Genomic DNA, 23,203 nt, shown 5'->3' with positions numbered 1-23,203 from the left:
GGATTTTTTTATTTTTCTTTAACCCCCCCCCCCCCCGCCCGCCCCAAGTGCTGCTTCTCTTGTCTTCGTCCTGATTTCTGCAGACCTTGGTCAGCATCCCCCTCCCGCCCCCGGGAGGGGTCTATAAGTGCTGACGCTGCCCCGTCCTTCTCTAGCCACCCCGTGAGCTGGCGGGTCGCCGCTGTCACTCCCCGTGGATGCTGCAGCGGCCGCGCCCGAATTCTTCCCCAGGAAGCCTTATCCTCCGGACGCTGGACGGCTCGGAAGATGGGGCATCTGAGGGCAGAGGACGGCTCTACCCACTAACTTGGAGCTGATGTTGCGGGCCGGGGAAGGCATGTCCCCTGCGGATCCCCACCGGGAGCGCTCCCTCCCCGCCGGCCCGCCCTCTGGAGAGCGTGGCCACTGGGACCAGAGGCCGGGTTTGGCCCTGGACACCCTCACTGCCTCTGCACCTCCTTTCTGCCTCAGGGTCCACGAGGGCAAAGGCCCCCTGTGGCTTCTTTTCAAAAAAGTAAGATATAACTCCCACACCGTAAAATACGCCATTTGAAGGTGCACAATTCAGTCGTTTTGAGTGTATTCTCGAAGTTATGCACTAATTCAGAGCTCTTTCAGGACGCCCCAAAGAAATCCTGTACCGTCAGCTGTCACTCCCAGTGTCCTCCTCCACCACAGGCCCTGACAACTCCTTTCTCTCTCTGTGGGTTTGGCTATCCTGGACATTTCACACCACTGGAATCACACAACGTGTGGCCTTTTGTGACTGGCTTCTTTCACTTACCATAATATTGGCAAGATTCTTCCATGCTGCAGCATGTATCAGTGTCTCCTTCCTTTCCAGGGCTGGATGATATTCCATGGAATGGCCAGGGACCATGGTGTTTGTTTATTCATCAGCTGATGGGTTGCTGTGGCTTTGGGCAGGATTTTTTGTTGTCCACTGTTGGAAACTTCCAGTAGACTTGGATCAATGTGCACATCATTTGTTTACTAAGCACATAAGCGAAGGACACCTGGGTTAGAATATCTGAGTCATGATGCTTGACTCTGCCACAGATGGGGAGCTGCGTGCTGACCTCAGTTCCTCCATCTGTCAAACGAAGGGCTTGAACCACATGGCCTCTAACATCTGGCTCTAACATTTTAAGATACTTTAGAAAGCAATTAACATATTACCTTTTGAAAAAGGTAGAGAAAAGCAAGCTGCAGGCTGACATGATTAAGTGCGTCCATAACTGAAACTGCTTTTTTTTTTTTTATTTTTTTTTATTTTGTGGTACGCGGGCCTCTCACTGTTGTGGCCTCTCCCGTTGCGGAGCACAGGCTCCGGATGCGCAGACTCAGCGGCCATGGCTCACGGGCCCAGCCACTCCGCCGCATGTGGGATCCTCCCGGACCGGGGCACGAACCCGTGTCCCCTGCATTGGCAGGCGGACTCTCAACCACTGCACCACCAGGGAAGCCCTGAAACTGCTTTTTTAAATGATAATCTGGGTCAAGCCACAGAGGCGCTTTTGTAACAGGTTTCCAAATGACAGAAAATTACCGTGAATGATGGGGAAGGAATGATGGGTCAAATTAAAAAGATGAAATACAACAGGAATAAATATAAAGTGCGACATTTAGCGCCAAAACCCAACAGAACAGCTACTGGCTGGGGCTACTGGAAAGGAGGCCAAACGGCGCCCATCTACAAAAGGGTTTTAGCTGACTCTAAATAAATCTCATTAAGAGCCACATGCGGTTGAGCTGCCAGAAAAGAGCCAATGTGATTTTAGATTATATTAATAGGAGTATAGTGGCTGAAACAAGGGAGGTGGCCCTGGTGAGACCACCCCTGGTACGGCTGCTACATTCTCAGAGGGGGGCCACCAAGAAGAGCAAGCCTGGAGGAAGATGGGCAGGACGGTGGAGCTTTCCGGAACCATGATGTATTAGGAGGTCTAGGGTTTTGGTGTGCAGAGGGAAGCCAGAATGCACTTCACAAACGTGAAGGAACGTCCCATGACAAAGCCAGTTGACTTCTGCCATGTGGACCTGGAGGATGACTGGAGCCATGAGGTGGTGGATTGCTACCCAGGGCGAGGAAGAATTCTGTGACAGCAAAAGTTACCGCAACATGGAGAGATAGACCACCTGGTTAGGAGCAGTGGGGTGGGGAGTCTGCTTATCAGGGGCAGTGGCTGGGGACCGAGTCATGACTTGGGGGATGCATTTCATTTATGGGATATAGATGGTGGGGAGGGGCAGGGAGAAGGGGGGGAGAGGATGGGGGAGGCCTGGAATCCCAGGATTCCTCCCTGTCAGTGGGTGCTGCCAGCCAAAGAATGGCATCTGCCTGGACTCTTGAGTTTAGACTATTTATACAAATGCATTGTTCTTTTCAGTCCTTGGAACTCCCAGAGGAAAATTACCTGCTGAGGCAATTGTGGATTAATCTGAGGCAATCAGCTATCTCTAAGTCCACCCAAGCCCACATTTGAATCAGATAGGGTGATTCATAGCAATCTGAAGTCAACTTTGAAAGCTGGGTTCTTCCCGGAACACCGGCCCGGCCGGTGCCCTTGATGACGGATCAGACACAGGGCTGGGCTCTGCCTGGGATTGGCGCGGCTGTGTGGCGAGGTTGCTTTTTGCGCCCTAAGAACTTTGGGAGGAGGGACGGGAGCCCTGTGGCTGCTTCCTGGTCCCGGGTCTGAAAACCACTTAATTTAACACAGTTGGCAATTCCTCCACCCAAGTTGCCTTGGGCTTCCTTCCACAGGCAAAGTGTGCGGCCAGTGAGGTGGACGGCCTTGCTCATACTGGAGCTGGTCCGTGGCGTTCGCGAGGTCAGTGGTCATTTCTTACTGACCCCGGTGGATTTGGTGATCCTGAGGCCCAGATCCATCTCTGTAGGGCCAAGTGTTCTAAAGGGAGTGCCTTCTGACCCATAAGTCCTTAAGTACTCAAGTCACAGATGGCCAAGGTGAGGTGACACTCTTAATTGTTTGGATAAGATTATCCCTGCCACACTTGATGCAAATAAAAGGCAAAGCCCAGATGGGCTTGAGTGACAAGCGTGGCTGCTTTTCCTAAGGAGGGAGGCTGGCTCTGGGGCGACCGTGCATCTCAGGGTGCACACAGAGGACTCCCTACTGCCAGTTCTGTAGAGCCCAGGGCTGCCTGGTCCTTAGCTGGAGCTCAGCCACTTGGAGACCAGAAGCATGCATCCCAACATGCTCAGTAGACAAGGACACCCTGAACTCAGGAAACAGAAGAACAGGAGAGAGAGGAATCATTAGGCAAACACCGAGTGATCCTAAAACTGACTGCTAGCAGCACACGGATCCGGGAAGCCCAGGATGTCCTGGGAGATCGCTAAGAGCAAGTGCGAGATGGAGATGTGTGTCAGCCCCGCGTCTGAGCTGTAAATACTGATGGTCCAGATGTCAGACGCAGGCCCTCTGGGGGCGTGGCCGAGGCCGGGTGATTCAGCCCCATCACCTGTGATGGAGACCTCAGGCCTGGAGCATTCTGCTCAGAGTTGCAGTTCCCGCTAGCCATGAACACACAGCTCCCGTTCCTGCAAACGCATTGGCTTTGGGGTGCGTCCAGGAATATTCCTGCTCTCCGTGGGCCTGAGTCTTACATCTAGAACTGCTCGTCCATCTTCCTGGGCTCCTGGGACCTGTCCCCCACAGGTGGATCTGGGAAGGGGAGAGTTACTCTCCAAAATGTGAACAGTGCCAGCGCAATGCCAACCGCCACTGCCCTGCACAACTCAAACAGACATGAGCCACAGAATTTGGGTGCGGGGAGTGAGGGGTGCTCCTGACAGCCTTACACTCCCTCTTCAGAATCCCTGCCGCTGGGCTCTCCCCCACAGCTTGCCTCGAGACAGCGCCCACTGAAGGGAGAGCTAGCAGGCAGGTCCCAAGACCCAGGGGGATGGCGTCCAAGCCTCTGCCCCCACAACGTCCACGTGCTGCTGCTCCAAACACCTCATCTTCCCCCCTCAACCCCTCCCAGGCCTTCCAGTTTCCAGGCTTTGTACCTGCTCGCCACATCCCTGGTTCCCCCCTAGCCTTTTCTTTCCTGCTGAGAAAGAGAAAAGCCAGGAATCTGGACTCTGGCCCATGTTGCCTCTCCTCCTGGGGGGTCCATGTGCCCTGTTACCAATGAGGGGTTACCAGGGCCTGAGACTTTCAGTGCTAAAATCAGGACAGACCCTGGCAAACCAGACAGTTGTCCCCCTCCCTCCTTATTAGTTGCTATGTTAGGGTCTAGAACAGTGATTTTTACAAGTCTTTTGATCCTGAGTCTCCTGAGAATCTAAAGGCCATGGGCTTTCTCTTTTGTTTAGCATAGATAGGCCCTTAGACACACCACTTTACATACATTTTCAGGGGTGCTGAGCTACCCTTAACAATTCAAGGGGGAATTTGGGGCCCCAGGGACCTGTCCAGAGACACAGGGTAAAGATGCAGTGCACGAGGAGGGGGTTTGGCCTGGTGGTCAATTGTATGAGCCCGGGGCGAGGACTGACCCCGCTTTCTGGTCAAGCTCTACTACTTTCAGCTGCAAACCCACGTTCAACCTCCCCAAGCCTCCCTGTGCCTCTGTAAAATGGGAATTAGACCTGCTTCATATGGGTGGAAAAGACTGTTAGTAACACAAAAACAGTGTGAAATACAGTGTCTGGCGCATCTGGATTCATGCCTGCACAAACCTGTCTAAAACACAAACATTGAGCTGCTATGTGTCAAGGACTGTTCTAGGTTAGAGATACCGCAGGGAACAAAACCAAATCCTTGCCCCTGAGAGCTGACATTTTGGTAGGCTGAGGCTTAATAAGTAGTGGCTGTTTTATTCCTCCTGTCATTCTTTTTTTTTTTTTTTTTTCTCCTCCTGTCATTCTTAATGGTTGGATTCAGAACTTACCAATACACCCACTTCTATGCCTACTCATGGCTGGTTACCCAACAGCTTTGTCCTCTGCAGGGGTGAAGGATGGTGAGCTTTTAGATCCAGGGAAGAAGCCTCCTGTCCACCTTTACTAAAACACTGTAATGGCCTTAATGCTTTTGTACCATAGTTTTCTTTTTTAATGATATTTTAAAGAAGTCAATTTGAGTCTTCATCCTCATATTTCTTCTTTTTAATGATTTATTTTTTATACAGCAGACTCTTATTAGTTATTTATTTTATACATATTAGTGTATACATGTCAATCCCAATCTCCCGATTCATCCCACCACTACCCCCCACCCCCAGCCTCATGTTTCTAATGAGGAGCTTTCGCTTCTTTCTTCCAATAGGTTATTTAGGCCTCCTATGACCTCTTGCTGAGCTGTCATTTTTTTATAAGCAAACAGTTCTCATTTGTCGAGAACTGACAAGAGGACCCCAGATGGGACCACCGGGTCACTGAGGCACAAAATAAACACTCTAGCCAGCAATCCACCAATCCATGCAATTTCTGTTTATAGACTCAGTGATCCGATCATTATCCGTATTCTGATCCACGTTTCCTGCTCAGCTGAACGTGGTTGCCCCGGGAGCAGTTCCCAGGTCCCAATTTTGAACATGGAACCATTTACCCCAGGAAATCTGGGCGCTCCTGAAGCCAGCGAGGGAGGGGTCAGCACTGCCAGGTGCTGGTCAATTTCATCCTGCAAGCGTGGGCAGGCGGGGCTGGCCTGAGGGCAGCACGGCAGCTGGAGAGGGCTCTGGCCTGAGTCCTCAGCCCGCCTTAGCTGACATCAGAGCCTTGCAGCGGGGCTGCTGACGTGTACTGGCTGGGCTGGCTGTTTACTAGATTGTTTTTCAAGAGCTACACTTCCAGTAAGACGTGAAATCACGCCATGACACCCTCATTTATAGCACTGAGCGTGTCACTCGGGCAGCATGTGGGCCAAGAAAGGGAGAGTCCAGGAAAGGTGAGATTAGCAGACAGTCGGGAAAGTCACCTGATGTGAAGAGAGAGACTGGGGTAGACCAGATGGCTGCATTAGCACTGTCTGGGGACATGCTGTGGGCTGCACTTTGGAAGGGTTGATTAGAGCAAAATTTCTTCTTGAGAAGGTAGCCTAGTCTGGGAATAGGAACTGGCCTCAGGCTAGCTGGTTTCCAGAGTGACACGGGCAAATCATTTCTCCTCTTTGAGCCTCAGTTTCCCTACCTGTGTGATAAGGGTGTTCAGTCATTGATTCCTTAGTGGGCAGCAACCAGCCGAGGGTTGGCATCGGGGCTCCTGGGTTCCCATCCTCCATCTCCCTAGCTGTGGGACTGTGGGAAAGGCCTTACCTTGTCAAGACACAGTCTTGTCATGTGTTAAGTGGAGACATTTGTGTACTCTGATCTCTTGGTGCTGTTCTGAGCACTTTTGTGATAAAGCACACAGGACGCTTAGCAGACAGGCAGGTGCACAGCAAGCGCTCAATACCCAGGAGCTTTTATCAGCATCACCACCAATAATGAGTGTTTGTGGAGGGCTCTGTGTACGGGGAGAACTGTGTGCTGGGCAGGGAGGTTCTGAGGTCCCTTCCCACCGGAACATTCCACACCTGTGATCTAATAAAAGGCAACTGACCCTTTCCTCCCTCCTGATGGAAGTTACAAAAACCTCCATTTCCATTGCACTCATATTCATAAGACACAATCCTTTTTTATTTAAAACCATTTCCCTAAGGCAAAGGTCAAGCTGTCCATTTGGGGTGAAAGATGATGATGGTGATAATAGTAATAAAAAAATAATAATAACAATAAGTTCCTTTTTCCTTGGTACAGACTTGAAAAGCATTTTCAAGTGCTGTATCTCATTTGGATCCTCCCGACAGCCCTGTGAATGTGGGGAGGGCAAGTATTTCCCAGGAGCTGCAGGTGAGGAAACTGAGGTCCAGAGCGATTTTCCAAGGTAACATGGATAATGAGGGGGGACTAGAAATCGTGTCCTCCAGCTCCAAATCTAGCGTCTTTCTAAAGCAAGACCATAGAGTAGTTGGCTTTTCCAAACCTGGAAATAAATGCAAAGAGGTTTATTATTTGTCTTCCCATCTTTGCACATGGTTGGTTGGTTGTTGGTTGTGGACGAACAGTCCAGATGTGCTGTCTGGGGGTGTGTGCAGGTCACCCCAGGCAGGGGATAGGGCCCAGCACTGGTGTGGCTCTTTACATGCTCCAGGAAGACCCTTCCCTAGAGGCTGCCTCATGTGGAGGTATCCTGGGTCATGTGTCAGCATTCCACTCCTTTCTGGGCCAAGCTGTGTGAGCCCTTGAGGAGACCAAGAAATCTACGTTGAAGCCGTGGAATGATCCAATCCAATTCTCCTAGGGGACAGGGAGATATCCAAGCTTGGCAAATGGAGGAGAGTGATTTGGTACTAAAAGCACTTGTGAAGAGTGGAATAGACCTTTAAAACAATACAAACGTGAATTTTAACTGTAAGTGACCCAGCAAAAAAGACTAGAGCAGAGACCCTGGACAGGGGTGCCGGCTGCCTGAAGGGCTTCACCTATGCGCCCTGCCACCCCCTCCTGTAGATCTGACAGGACAGGAGGGAAGAGGCTGCAGGAACAAGTCTCATCAGGCTGCAGGGGGCCCTTCCCAGACACTGCTGGCATCCTGGACCCGATGCTACCTCCTTGCTCACATGTAAGCAGTTTATCTCAGGTCTTGTTTTGGCTTAGAAATCCTTTAATCTCCCAGGATTGTTTTAATGGATCGGCCTCTATTTTTATTCTTGGATGGAAGAGTGCATCAGAGACTCAGCAGAGTCCACTGGACGTGTGGAGACCTGTCCCCGGGAGCACTGAATTCCTTGCAGCTTCCAGCAAGTTAAGGACAGAGCCCAGAGACTGAAATGAAAACACCAACAGGAGGAGGCCTGCTCTTAACCACCAGGTTTGGGGCATAGTAGGCATTCGACAAATATTTGCTAAACACAAACATTGAGGAGTCCTATGAATTCCGAGCAGTTTCTGCCCTTGCTGCACAGCGTGGGGAACGCGTGGCCGTGGCAGCCAGCAGGTCGGTTTCTGAACTGAGGAGCCTGATGCCTATAATTTTCCCAAAGCAAAATATTTGTGGGTATGGCTACATGCCATGGAATTTCTAGACTTCGTGCCTTCCTTTTCTCTCCATGGAAACTTTGCTTTTCTTTCCTATACGTGGTCACTTCGTTTACCCTCCTCGGTTTCTCTAAGGGGAGCCCTGGGGCATGTGGACATTACATTGAGCCTATGCGTCCTTTTTGCTGCCTTCTTTTTATTTTATTTTATATTTTTAATTTTATTTTACATGTTCTTATTGAAGTATAGTTGGTTTACAGTGTTGTGTTAGTTTCAGGTGTACAGCAAAGTGATTCAGTTATGCATACATACATATATATATATTCATTTTCACATTCTTTTCCTTTATAGGTTATTACAAAATATTGAGTATAGTTCCATGTACTATACAGTAGGTTCTTGTTGTTTACCTATTTTATATATAGTAGTGTGTATCTGTTAATCCCAAACTCCTAATTTATCCGTCCCTCCACTATCCCCTGTGGTAACCATAAGTTTGTTTTCTATGTCTGTGAGTCTATTTCTGTTTTGTAAATAAGTTCATTTCTATCATTTTTTTAGATTCCACACATAAGCAATATCATATGATATGTGCCTTTTTCTGTCTGTTTGCCTTCTTCTCAGTGCTTATCAAAATCCAGTCTGAGGCTTCCCTGGTGGTGCAGTGGTTGGGGGTCCGCCTGCCCATGCAGGGGACACAGGTTCATGCCCCGGTCCAGGAAGATCTCACATGCCGCGGAGCGGCTGGGCCCGGGAGCCATGGCCACTGAGGACTGCACGTCCGGAGCCTGTGCTCCGCAGCGGGAGAGGCTGCGACAGTGAGAGGCCCGCATACCGCAAAAAAAAAAAAAAAATCCAGTCTGGACCCTATAAACATGGGATTTGTGTTGTTCTGGCTGCCATAGGCTGGGAGCTGGAGAGTTACTGGACACCAGCAGGGTTGTGTTGTAGGAATGCTGCTCTGTTTTAAGTTGTCAACACCCTTCCCAAACTGAGGACTGCAGAGTTAGAAATGGGGAGTGAGAACGATGTGTCCTGAGCGGAGGCTGAAGACTCAGAGTCTGGGGCCCCAGGCACTAGGGCAGTGAAGTGAGCTTACTATAATCCCAGAGGTCCTGAGGAGAATGGTTGGCCATGGCCGTGGTCAGACACAGAAGCCCACTGGTTCCGCATCTGGCTCATGCAGTCAGGAGGACCGTGCTGAGGCCATGACTCACACACCTGCCCCTTCTGAAGGCGAAGAAAGCTCAGCCCATAGCTAAGCCAAGGGAAGCATCTCTAATCTGTTCCTTATTCATGGGTGACCATGTCTCTATTAGTCAGGATTTTCCAGAGAACAATAGGATATGTATCTATATCTATGTACAGAAATTTATTATAAGGAATTCACTCATGCAGTGATGGGGGCTGGGAGGTCCTTAGACCTGCAGTCAGTAAGCTGGAGGTCCCAGAAGAGCCGGTGTTTCAGTGGAGCATAAAGGCTAGAAAAGACCAATCACACAGTCAGGCAGGAGTTTCCCTCTTATTTGGCTTTTTTGTTCCATTCAGGGTTTCAACTGATTGCGTGAGGGCCACCCACATTAAGAAGGGCAATCTGCTTTACTCATTTTACTGATTTAAATGTTAATCTCATCCAGAAACACCCAGAATAATGTTTAACCAAATATCCAGGCACCCCATGACCCAATCAAGTTTACACATAAAATTAGCCATCACGGTGTTCCAAACCACAATTCCCATCCTTGGAGAGACTGAGTTGGTTGAGGGTCTTGCCCAAACCAAGGGCGGCCCCTTTGTGGGCTGAGTAATAACGTATGAAGGAGTGTAGGATAAAAGTCTTAAGTAGGGACGATAGTAATTAGCAAGGATGGTTATGGTCTCTTTCATGGAGACAGAGATGGAATCAGTCAATTGGTACCAAAAGGAGAAGCAAGGAGACCTCCAGAGAGAAGCGGAGACCAATTGACAGTAGGGGATCCAGGCTAACGGGGGCACCATAGTGAAGATGCAAGAGCGCCTGGTGCTACTGAGGCAACAAGACAACATGGAACCCAGAACTACCTTCTGTCCTGAACAACTTCCCAGGTTCATCTGCTGTGGGGCTAGCAGTACATTAGATTCTGTCCTCCCCTTGTATCCCTTATCACCAGATGGTTCCTTAAATATACTGTAAAACCCCTATTCTTATGGTGAACTGAATGAGTCTCTTCCTTACCATCAAATGAGATGAACCTTTATCTACCACACATGACAAACTAATGCCAGTGAGGTTATTCTACTTGACATTTCAGAATGATTCGAGTCCAAGTTTAAGAAGAGACTCACTCAGATGCTTTCTGCTCCATCTCCTTACTTTGTTGGCTGAGTAAGAGCTGTACTGGAGTAAGAGAAACAGAGGGGGAAGGAGATCACAAGATAGGGCTGGAGACCTTGCTGTTGCGTAGACGCAACTGTTCACAAATTTCATGGGATAGAAAAATATGGGATCGGGGCTGTTTTCTGAGTTGTTTTCCCCTCTGTTTGCCATCACAGGCTTTCAGACCACTCAGTTCACTAGTCTTGTCTTTGATGTTCAGCACAGTCCTTATAAGTCTCCCCTAAATGGAGGGTTGGGTAGGTGGAAGGAAAAGATGAAATAAATTCTTACAATGGCAACATTAGGGTCATTATTTATGTCAGCTAGAGGAGCATAGAAAAATATACCCTTATCCACTTGATAAATATTTTTAAGCACCTGCTCTGTGACAGGTAGGGTCCTAAGCTTAGAAGATGTCAATGAATAAAACAAAGAACCCTGCCATGAGGCACTTACATTGTCACAGGGAGAGCAGGCAACAAACAATGAATATAGTAAGATAGTAATAATAAACAATAAGTGTAATACAGTAAGGTAATAAATATAATAAAATGAGCCAATATCACAGGATGTTGAAGGTGATAAATGCACTGGAAAGAAGGAAAGAGAACATGGGAGGAGGGCGAAGAACTTGTCTGGAGGAGGACAGAGGTCAGCCCCACTTAGAGCATGACCTTTATGAAAAGGCTTGCAAGAGGTGAAGGAGTTAGTCATTGGAGCACCTGGGGAAAAGTGTTCAGGCAGATGGAACAGTCACTGCAAAGGTCCTAAGGCAGGAGCATCAGGCATGGTCAAGAAATAACAAGGAGGCCAGTATGGCTGGAAGCTGGAGGAAAGGGAGGAAGTGGGATGCTGGGGCAGAGGGGAATGGGGCCAGAACATGCGGGGTGTTGGGGAGAAAGAGAAGAATCAATGATGGGCCTGAGCAAAAAATATAATAGGCAAATGGTGTTGGATTAGTTTAATCCCTGATGGAATCAGTGACTCTCCTGGTCGGGGAGGGGAGCTGTATATCGTAACTCCCCCCTACCCCTGGAAAGTCTTTGCATGGCTCCCCTCTTTAGAACACACCACTGTCTTAAGGAGGCATCAGTACCAATGGGCAATGATGTGTCTTACTCCTGGTGTGTGAGGGCAGGGAAAGTGTTGAGAATCAATGTTGTAACACATTGAAATTAACTAATATCTCCTCTTGTCTGCTATGAACAAACTCTCTTCTAGGGCAACTCTTTATTTTTATCATTTATATTCCAACGAGGTATCCTGACTAGAAATACACTAGACAACGTGGTATAATTTTTTAAAGGCTCTTAAGGGTGTATCTTGACGAAGCAACTAAGTGTTCCAGTAGTTTTCCACGGGTCCATTTCAGATCACAGAACCAAGGTAAACTTGATCACTTTCAGATGGAGCTAGACTCTGAGGGGTGGTGATTATATGATGGGTAAATATCTTAGTTAATGTGGTCTTGCTCCTCAGGAGGTGAGATGTCTCTGTCATTTTAAACCTCATATAGAAAACATTCTCTGTGGCTTCATCTGGTGTTTTTAATATTCTATCTTGCAGTGCATTTTGGGATGTAAATTTCCCCTTCTGAGCATTTGCCAGCTACTGTAGAGGTTCATGAGTTGTGGTGAGTTATATTTTTCTGAGTCTCAGACCCTGCAGGGACGGTCCCCAGAGGTGGTTCCTGCTTCCCCACAACACCTGGCCTCATTGTGGCTTCATTGTCCAGTGCTGGCTCCTGACCTCCTCATGTGACAGAGGGATGCTGTATTGGTGAAGATGTGCTCTGTAGTGATATTAACAAGTGTTATGCACTGAATGTTTGTGCTCCCCCCTAAACTCACATGTTGGAGCCCCAACCCACATTGTGATGCATTAGGAAGTGGGGCCTTTGGGAGGTGATTAGGGCTAGATGAGGTCCTGAGGGTGGGGCCCCCCATGATGGGATTAGTGTCCTTATAAGAGGAGGAAGAGGCACGAGAACTTCCTCTCTTGTCATGTGAGCACACAGAAAGAAGTCAGTCACCTGCAATCTAGGAAGAAGATCCACACCACGAAAGGGATCTGTTGGCACTTTGATTTTGTGCTTCCAGACTCCAGAACTGTGAGACATACATGTTGTTTAAGCTACTCAGTCCATAGTATTTTGTCATAGCTGCCTGAATTGACTAAGATAGCAAGTATGAGGCTTTTTGTAGTCCTTGCTATGATAACTCACAAATGTTTACTATTTCTATTTTTACCTTTTCTGACCATTTTTTAAAAATTGAAGTATAAGTGAAGTATAATAAAATGCACAGCTCTTAGATGTTTAGTTCAGTAAGTTTGTACTATTGTCCATCTGTGCAACCAACACCTCTATCAAGATCTAGAGCACACACACCATCCCAGAATGTCCCCTTCTGCCCCTTCCCAGTTAGTTATTGGCCCACTCTCATGACCTTGGAAGTAACCACTCTTTGACTTCTGTCACCATGGATGAGTTTTGCCTATTCTAGAGTTTCAAATCACTGGATTCTTCCAGGAGGCATTTGTGTGCATGACTCCGTCACTCAGTGTTTTAGAGATGTGTTCATGTAGTTGTACCTATCAGTTCCTTTTTATTGTTGAGTAATATTCCACTATATGCATATACCACAACTTGTTTATCCACCTTCCTGTTGATGGGCATTTACTTTTTGGGTTATTGTAAATAAACCTTCTTGCATATACCTTTCTGTAGACATGCTTTCATTTCTCTTGGATAAGTACCTAGAAATGGAATTTCTGGCTCATAGGGTAGATGATTATTGAACTTCAAAGGAAATACCAAACAGATCTCTAATGCAGTTGTACCATTTCACTCTCTCCTAGCAATGTACAAGCGTTCCAGTTGCTCTGCATCCTGGCCAAAATTTGGCATTGTCTGTCTTTTTTATTTTAGTTCTTCTAGTGGGTGTGAAATGACATCTTGCTGTAGTTTTAATTTTCATTTCTCTGATGACTAATACTGTTGAGTAACTTTTCATATGCTTACTGGCCTTTCATATATCTTTTTTTGTGAAATGTCTGTTCAAGTCTTTTGCTTATGTTTAAAATTAAGTGCTTTGGTTTTTCATGTTAATTTGTAGGAGTTCTGCTAGTTATTTCTGTACTTGTCTTTTTACCTCTTTACTCTCTAAATTCCTTGAGATATTTTACCAAGGATTATATTATCTCACTGTAGAGAGATATTTCTCTCTACAGTGCTCACCACAATTCTTTGTCAGTAGCAGGTACTTAAAATTTATTGGATTTTCAGCAAGTGCTAGGCTCTGCCTGTATAGTATAGTGATATAACTTGTTGATTTTCTTAAAATAAGTTTAAGTCAAGTTTATATGTTTAATTTTTTGATTGACAGCTTCTTTTACTTTTCAGCTTTTGAATTTGACATTAATCTTTTCCAGTATCTTCAACTTTGGCAAACGTTCATTGTATTTATTTCCAAATGTTTTAAGCCAATCTTGCATATTCTACTTGAGTTTGGAAACTACAATAAACTTTATAGTTAACCTTTATAAGATTAGGAAAATATGAAGTATTCATGATAGGTGGTCTCTTCTAGAAGTTAAAATATTTATAATCTTAAAAAAGAGAACATTATGTACTAAGAAACATCTTATGTTTTTCTCCTATTCTGAAGTTTATGAGACATTTCTTAACCGAGAACTGGAGCCTAAAGGGCAGAAGGAAGAAATAGAAATACTTTTATTTGAAGATGAAGATGGTTAGCATTAACAAAGAGAATATCTGAGGCTTTTAAAATCTTGTCTCCCTTCCAAGTTTGTCAGCCAGAGCATTATAAATGTATGTACTACTTTGAAAGAGCACCTGCAATGATGTCATTTCATATTCTTAAATTAGTTTCTAGACAGACTGGCGAGCTCGGGAAAGCCAGAGAAATATTTCCACTCATCCATTTGAACTTTGTCCCAGACTCTTTGCTCTTGGGTATTATCCCATGTTTTAGAGAAAATCTTCATATTGATTCAGAGAAGCATAATGTTGAATCTTGAAAATTATAAGTAGCCAACAAATTTATTATATTTCACTTGATTGGTTTTAATCTCAATTCAAAATTTTTTCAGACCTCAAAAGTCATATTTGCTTGTTGCAGATAATAGAGCATAAAAGTACAGAGATAATGAAAATGATCTGAAAATCTACCTCCATAAAAATAATAATTATTACTAAAATCTCTTAGGTTTATCTGAAATCTTTTTTATTTTTATTTTCTTGGGACTTTATATCATCTCTATTCTACAAAAAGGAATCACAGTGAATATACTCTTACAGATTCTGGGTTTTATTTATTCAGTTTTGTTTTTTCCAGAACAATTTTCACACAGCATTGCAGATTTTTAATGGTTGTGTTTGTTTTAATGTGCTTTTTGTCCATTATGTTTGTGTTGCATCTCTTTCAAGCTTTGTTGTTTTCTTCATGTTGTTAATAAGAAATCTTTTCCATCCATGACAGTATGCTTTCTGTTAGCTTCTTGTTGGTATATGTAGAAGCTATTGACTGTTATACATTTATTATTTTAAAAATCTGGCTCTTTTGCTAGGCTATCTTTTAAGTTCCAAGTGTTTCAGAGTTGATTCTCTTAGATATTTAGGTTACCTAATCATATCACTGGTATATAATACAATATTTGTCTCCTCCTTCCCAACAGTTATAGTTCCCAGTTCTCTTTCAGATCTTATTACATGAGTCAGATCTTCTTAAGCAACATGAAATACTAATGCTTGAAGCAGCCATGCCTGCTCTGTTTCTGATTTTAATAGGAATACCTTCAGTGATTCACTATTAAGTAAGATGTTGGCCATTTGTTTATGTAATTATTATGGTGTTAAAGAAGCATCCTTTTGTCCTATTTTTCCCTTAAGGATATTTTATAATTGGGGGATGTGTTTTAGGTGTTATTTACGCCCTTTAAGCCACTATTAAAATGGGGTGCTACTGACATAAAGTATTATAATGTCAAATTTCCTAATAGTGAACACTTTTGCAATCTCAGGCTAAGAAAAGCTTTCCTTGATCCTGATAGAAAGTTCCTTTAAGATACTATTTATTTTGAAGCTACTTTATTTAAGATTTTTAAATTACTCCTATATGAGGCTGGTTTATAGTTTGCTTTTCTTGTGTTATCTTTGTTAGGTGCTGGCATCAGGGTTAATGTACCATCATGAAATAGACTGTGTAGCTTTCTATCTTTTTCTATGATTTGGACTACTTGATATGACCTAATTCCTTAAAAATTTAAAAGAAACCTTTAAGATGCATAACTTGTATTTTATATTTCTTCTGTGGGTAGTAATCTATTAACATTTAAAATTTCTTCTTAGGTCAATTTTGGTAATAAGCCCAGAAAATTATGCCCCCTCCCCTTTTTAAAGATTTTCAATTATATTTTGCATGGAATAGAATATCATAATTTTCTATCAGGTTTGTTTTCACCTCAGTTTCATTTTTAAAAACGTTTTTATTATTTAAAAAATTGGAGAGAATATTACAATGTAGTACCGTTCCACCCCCTGGCTTCAATAATGATCAACTCACGGACAACTTTATTCTATCAATACCCTCATTCACTTGCTCACCTACTGCCCCCTCTCCCTCATTATTTTGAACAAATCTTATCATCATAATTTTATCTGTAGCTCTTTCAGCATTTATCTCTAAAATACAAAGACTCTAAAAAATAATAATATTACTACTCACCTAAAACATAAACAATAATTCTTACTATCATCAAATATCCATTCTATGTTCACCTTTCTCCAATTATCTTTTGCATGTTTATGATTTGTTTGAGTCCATACTTTAAAATTTGTTGATAAGTCTCCTACATTTCTTTGATTATATATTTCTCCCTCCAACTCTCTTTGCCTTGAACTTTCTCACGTCTAATTTCTTATTTGCCATTTCTTTTCTTGATTATATTTGCTTGAAATTTATTTATTTGACTTTTTTCTCATTTCTATATTTGCTCATTTTCCCCTGTTTTCTTGATTATATTTGCCTAGAGTTTATCTATTATATTTTTTAAAGAATCAAGTACATATTTAATTACATCAACTCTGATGCTGTAATCTTTTCCTCCTCCCAAACATATTTATGTTACTACAATTTTAGTTTCCTTAGCCTCCTTCCTTATCTCACCAAACCTGTTTATCTGTTTATTTCCTCATCTTATAGTCTTGGCTCATCTTACTTTTTTTTTCTTTTTAAGAAAGTGATGCTTATTTTTCATCAACTTTATTTCCATTGTCTGTGGAAGAACAGCGAGGACCACTCAGTTGCACTGCAGCCCTGTCTTCAGGGGCAGGGGGGTGCTCCAGTCTTCAGTAGGGAGCTGCTGGACAGGCACAGAGGGTAACCATGTACCTTCAGACCAGCCTTCCACCTTGGGTGGAGGAGTAGTAAACTTGGAAGCTGGATGGTCCATCCAACCTTTCCATCTCGCCACAATTTCTATAGAAGTAGAGATTGGATCTGACCTCCCATGGGTGCTCCAGGAAGGTGGTGCCACATGCGTGCAGGACACCCTGGACCAGGGTCCACCACGTCAGACCCACGGAGCGAGCTCCAGGCCATTTTTCATACATTTTAATCCTTCCTCAAAGCTCTCATACATTACAATGACTATTCCCCTGACTCACTGGCCACAGACTCTTGTGGAGCTGGTGAAAAACTTGCCTCTCACACAGTATACTACCTACCATCTTTCTGTTTTTATTTTTATTTATTTTAAAACATTTATTCATTTATTATTTATTTATTTATTTTGGCTGTGCCGTATCTTAGTTGTGGCATGTGGGCTCTTAGTTGTGGTAGGCGTGCGAGATCTAGTTCCCCGACCATGGATTGAACCTGGGCCCCCTGCATTGGGAGCGTGGAGTCTTACCCACTGGACAACCAGGGATGTCCTATCTTTCTGTTTTTAATGCTCATTGTTTTTACTCTTTCACCCTAGCCTGTTGTTAGATTTTGATTTTCTTATCCTGTTTTATGGAGGTACCACCTTCTTGTATTCTACCAAGGATAGAAAACTATTTCCAAACTAACATTTCTTTTTTCTGTAGTAAATCATTTTCAGAAATTTCTTCATCCTCCTCTGAGTCTTCAGGATTGTGGTTTCTTTCAACTTTTTTGAATTTTATTCAAATTAGTACCATATCGATTTTTTTTCCTTTTAGAAATGAAGTACTCTTCCAAGAAGAAACATTTATTTAGGCTTAAGGATGGCCTACAGAAAAACGTATTGACTGCCCTTTCATTGCGGATTTGATCGCTGGTTATATTGGTCAAGGCTCACAGTGACAGATAACAGAATGCATTCTAGTTAGCATAAAAAGTGATTTATCAGATGATATTATGAAGCTTACAGAATCTCAGTGAGACCCAGGGCATGAGATTTGATTGCTACACAATCAGAAACAGTGGCAACCAAGGGAAATGACCAACAGTGTATGGAACTTTTCTAGTGGAAACCTCACTGCTGTCACCACTTACTCCTCAGTACCTAAGATATTAGGAGCCAGACTTCAGAAACTCTGCCAGAGCTGCCCCAGGAGAACCAATGTGCCTATCACCTTGCTTGCGAAGACCCCTAATTTCCCTGTGCTTGGCCACTGCCTCACATTACTGGCATCCTTCTAGTGTCATGCAGGTATCTACTTGACAGACATTAAGTCACATACACCATCCTGGCTCTTCTAAATGAGGTTTTTAGTTTCCTAGCATCTATAATTCTGGAAGGCTCACTAAAAGGCAGTAGGAATGACATTTGAGTGAACCTATGAAAAATCTACTGCACTAAATAAGTTTAGTGATAGATGGAACACATCTAGCCACAATCCCAGATCCAGGAGGTCTTCATCTCTGGTGGGTTTTGCTGCATAGGAACTGGTCTTCACAATACACCACTGATTTCCTGGTATTCTGTACCAAAGAAGGATATGAAAAAACTACAGTTCCTTCTCACACTAACTCTAGGGCTTTTCTTGCCTGAATCTTCTTCCCCTGAACTTTATTTTCTCAAATGAAATTTTTTACCAGCAATCTCTCCCCAAACCCTCCATGCCACAAACCTCCACACTCACTAGTCTTTTGAGACTTTCATTTTCTGAGTGGAACTATAAATATGTGGGGATACAAAGGAGAAATTAATTCTGACCATAACATAGGAGTGGACAAGCTGCACCATTTCTGGTTTGGTACAGATCCTGGATACATTAGCTGGAAACAGAATTGGTGCAAGGATGGCCTTGAGTAAATTAATTGACTTTGTTTGAAGGCTAAGTTACCTCTTAGCATATTTCTAGGGATAATGTCCTATGACTTTATGAAATTTGAAAGTCATTCATTTACATATTAGAAGAGTATATTTTCTTTCTTGACAAAAATGATATATGACTTTTCAACAAATGGTGCTAGAACAACTGGATATCTACATGCAAAAGAATAAAATTGGAACCCTATCTCACAACACACACAAAAATTAACTCAAAATGAATCATAGACTTGGATGTAAGCACTAACACGATAAAACTTTAAAAAAAGAGAACACAGGAGTAAATCTTTTTGACCTTGAATTGGCAATAGTTTTTTTTAGCTACAATACCAAAAGCACAAGTGACAAAAGAATACATATATAAATTGGGCTTCATGGAAATTAGAAAACAACTTTGTGCTTCAAAGCACAAAATGCCCAGAATGAGAGAGAATATTTGCAAATCACGTATCTGATAATGGACCTGTATCTAGGATACATACAAGACTCTGACAACCCAATAATAGGAAAATAATCCAATTTTTTAAAATGGGCAAATCATTTAAGTAGACTCTTCTACAAAGAAAATATACAAATGACCTAGGATGTTCAACATCATTAGTTGTTCAAGAAATGCAAATCAAAACTAAAATTTGGCACATGTCACACACAGTAGGAAGGCTAAAATTTTTTAAAAACAGAGTTTGGCAAGAACTTGGAGAAATTAGAACCCTCATTCATAACTGGTAGTGTGTTTTTCTTTTTTTAATTTTTTAAATAGTGAACTACATTTATTGATTTCCTTTTTTTCCCCCCTTTTTTTAAAATTGAAGTATAGTTTAGTTGGTAGTATTTTAAAATATTGCAGGACAGTGACTTTGGGAAAGAGTTTGGCAGTTCCTCAAAAATTGAAACAGAAAGTTACCATATGACCCAGCAATTCGAGGACCTACTCCATGTGGATTGAAAACGTATAGCCACACAACAATCTATACACAAATGTTTATATAAGCATTATGTGTAATAGCTAAAGCATAGAAAATCACAAATATCCATCAACTGATGAATGGATAAATTAATATTTACTGGAATATTTCTCAGCAACAAAAAGGAATGAAGTACTTATACATTCTGAATATGGATATCTTTTGAAAAGATATTTATTTATTTGGCTGGGCAGGGTCTTAGCTGCAGCATGCGAGATCTTCATTGCTGCACATGGGATCATTTGTTGTGGCATGAGAACTCTTATTTGCAGCATACAAACTCTTATTTGAGCCATGTGGGATCTAGTTCCCTGACCAGAGATTGAACCCGGGCCCCCTGTATTGGGAGTGTGGAATCTTGGCCACTGGACCACCAGGGAAGTCCATGAATATGGATGCATATTGAACTCATTATGCTATGTGAAAGGAGCCAGTCACAAAATACCAGATATTGTATGATACTATTCATAGTAAATGTTCATTACAGGCAAATTCACTGAGACAGATAACAGATTAGTGGTCACGAGGGGCTTGGAGGAGGGGAGAAAGGAAAGACTGTTAATAGGTACAGTGTTTATTTTGAGGGTGGTGGAAAGGTTTCAAAATAACAGTGATGGCTGCACACATTTGTGAGTACAATTGGCCCTAAAACAACATGGGTTTGAATTGTGTGGGTCCATTTCTACATGGTTCTTTTTCAATGGTATAGAATTACATGATCCACGGTTGGTTGAATCCACAGAAGCAGAACTGCAGACACAGAGGGCTGACTATGAAGTTATACATGTATTTTCAGTTGCAGCAGGTTGACTCCTCTAACCATTGCATTGTTCAAGCGTTGACTGTACAGTATATGAAAAACCACTGAATTATACACTTTTAAAAGGTGAATTTTGTGGTATGTGAATTCCATCTATTAAAAAAGTAATGCATGAGATTTGAATTTCACAAAGTTTATTCATGATATGCTCATGGCATGAAGTACAGTCCTAGCTTCAGCTAAAAAGTTAATTGAAAAAGAAAATAAGAAATTGAAGTTCCAAATTAAAAAGTTTTTAAGAAGCAAACCAAGAGAGAGCAGAAGAAAGCAAATAATAAAGATAAAAGCCATCATTAATGAGATAGAAACTTAAAAAATATAGTATAAATAATAAATTCAAATGTAGTTCATGGAAAAAAACCCAACAAAGAACAAAGTGGACATTAGCTACTTAAGAAAAAAGGGAGAAACATAATTATAAACACAATGACAAGGGGAAAATAATTAATGAAACCAAGGAAGTTAAAATATAATGAGAACTATCTCTGGCCAAGAGAGAAGACAAGGCTCAGATTTACCCTCTCACTGTAAACAATTTGAAAACTGGACAAAATAGATTAGACAACTGTTTTCAGACATTAGACAATAGATAGCATAGTCCTGTGATCCCTACTAATAGAAAAACAAAAAAGATAAGCCTTACAATTGCCCCAGCTTTCTACCTCCAGACATTTTTCAGACCATAGGTGACAGAGGGGCAACCAAGACAGAGCCCAGTGCCCTCATGAGTTGAAGAGATAGAGATCAGAATTTAAGGAGGCTGGGGCTACATGAAGTCATAGGCAGATTCCCAAGTAGGAAAGAGCTACTCAGAAAAAGAGCTGCAGAAATCTACATACAGACGCCTTAGGTGTTTGCTGAGTATTAGGGTGCTTCTGGGTACAGTGAACCTTGACAGAGATAGGCCAAGAATGACCAAGTGTTGTAAGCTGACAGAGTATCAGAGTCACACAGGGAAGGAAGTGGACTATTTAAATTCTGACCAGTCAGAGTGGAGAGTCCTCGGTACCAGCCTGGTGCATTCATTGAAGACCCCAGAGTAGTCACACCATATCAGTAGGACTGAAATCTTTGTGGAGTGAAGTTACTCTAGACCTTCCCTAGCAAAGCTTAAAACCAGAGCTCACAGGGATCAATCTGATCTTCAAGTAACTTTTCTCCTTCCAAAACAAAGTCCATCACTCTATACAGGAAAGCAACAAAATCTAGACACAAAAACATAAAATTTACAGTATCCTGCAAAAATTACAAAAAGCCAAAAAAAGTCCAGTAACTAGGATAAATATCAGTCTTTAGAAGCAAACCAGAAATTACAGAGATGATAGAATTGGTAGACAAGGAATCATAACTAGACTTTAATATTTAAAGGAAGATATAATGAGAAGAGAAATGAAATACATTTAGAAGAACTAAATGGAAATTAAAGAGATGATGCATACAATAGAGGAAATTTAAAAACCATTAGTGGAAGGAATAATAATAGTACATTAAATACTTCAGAAGAAAAGATCAATGAACTTGTAGATATAACAATAGAATTTACAGAAAATGAAGCATAGAGAGAAAAAAACTGAAAAAAAAGAAAAAGCTGAGCTTCAATTATCTGTGGAAAAATTTCAAGCCCTCTAACACGATGGTAATTGAAATCTCTGAAAAAGAAGAAAGCAGAAAATTATTTGCAGAAATAATGCCTCCAAATTTGATGAAAATTATTTAGCCAGAGAAGCTCAACAAATCCAAAGTAGGATACACACACACACACACACACACACACACACACTACACCATAAAACATCACAATAAAATAGCTAAAAACCAGTGACAGAAAAATTCTAAAAGCAGAGAGAGAAGATGGACATATGTACAAAGGAGAAAAGGTAAGAATGACTGCAGATTTCTTGTCAGAAACTATGCAGTCCAGAAGACAAAAGAATGATATATTAAAGGAAGAGAGATAGAGTGATGATAGATAGATAGATAGATAGAGAGATAGATAATAAATCCTGTCAACCTATAATTCTATATTCAGAGAAAATAATGGAAGTTATTATTCCATTAAAAATGGAAGTAAAATAAAATCTTTTTCAAACATAAACTGCAATAATTTACTTCTAGGAGATCAGCTGTACAATAAATTGAAACCAAGTTCTCTGTAACACAGGAGTATGAAACATGTGACCACATGAAAGCTTAGACCTATATAAAGACATGGAGAATGCAAAAAATTGGCAAATATGTGGTAAATATAATTTTTTTGCCTCATTTAAAAATTCTTTTAAAAGATAATTGAATATTGAAAGCAAAATGTAAAAAATGTATTGTGGATTTAATATGTGAGAAATAAAATGTGACAATAACAAAATAGCACAAACAGCAAGAAAAAAAATAGAAGTATTGTATAATGTTTTAAGAATTGTATATTGTACATGAAGTGGCATAATATTATTTCTATATGGACTGTGATACGTTAAAGTTGAATATTGTAAGCCTTAGAGTAATCACTTTAAAAATAATAAGGGACATCCTTGGCAGTCCAGTGGTTAAGACTTTGCCTTCCAATGCAGGGGGTGTGGGTTCAATCCCCGGTTGGGGAGCTAAGATCCCACATGCCTCAGGGCCAAAAAACCAAAACATAAAACAGAAGCAATATTGTAACAAATTCAATAAAATCTTCAAAAATGGCCC

The sequence above is a fragment of the Neophocaena asiaeorientalis genome, unplaced genomic scaffold, assembly GCF_003031525.2.
Source record: "Neophocaena asiaeorientalis asiaeorientalis breed wild unplaced genomic scaffold, Neophocaena_asiaeorientalis_V1.1 scaffold45, whole genome shotgun sequence".
NCBI lineage: Eukaryota > Metazoa > Chordata > Mammalia > Artiodactyla > Phocoenidae > Neophocaena > Neophocaena asiaeorientalis.
This window is presented reverse-complemented; position numbering follows the sequence as displayed.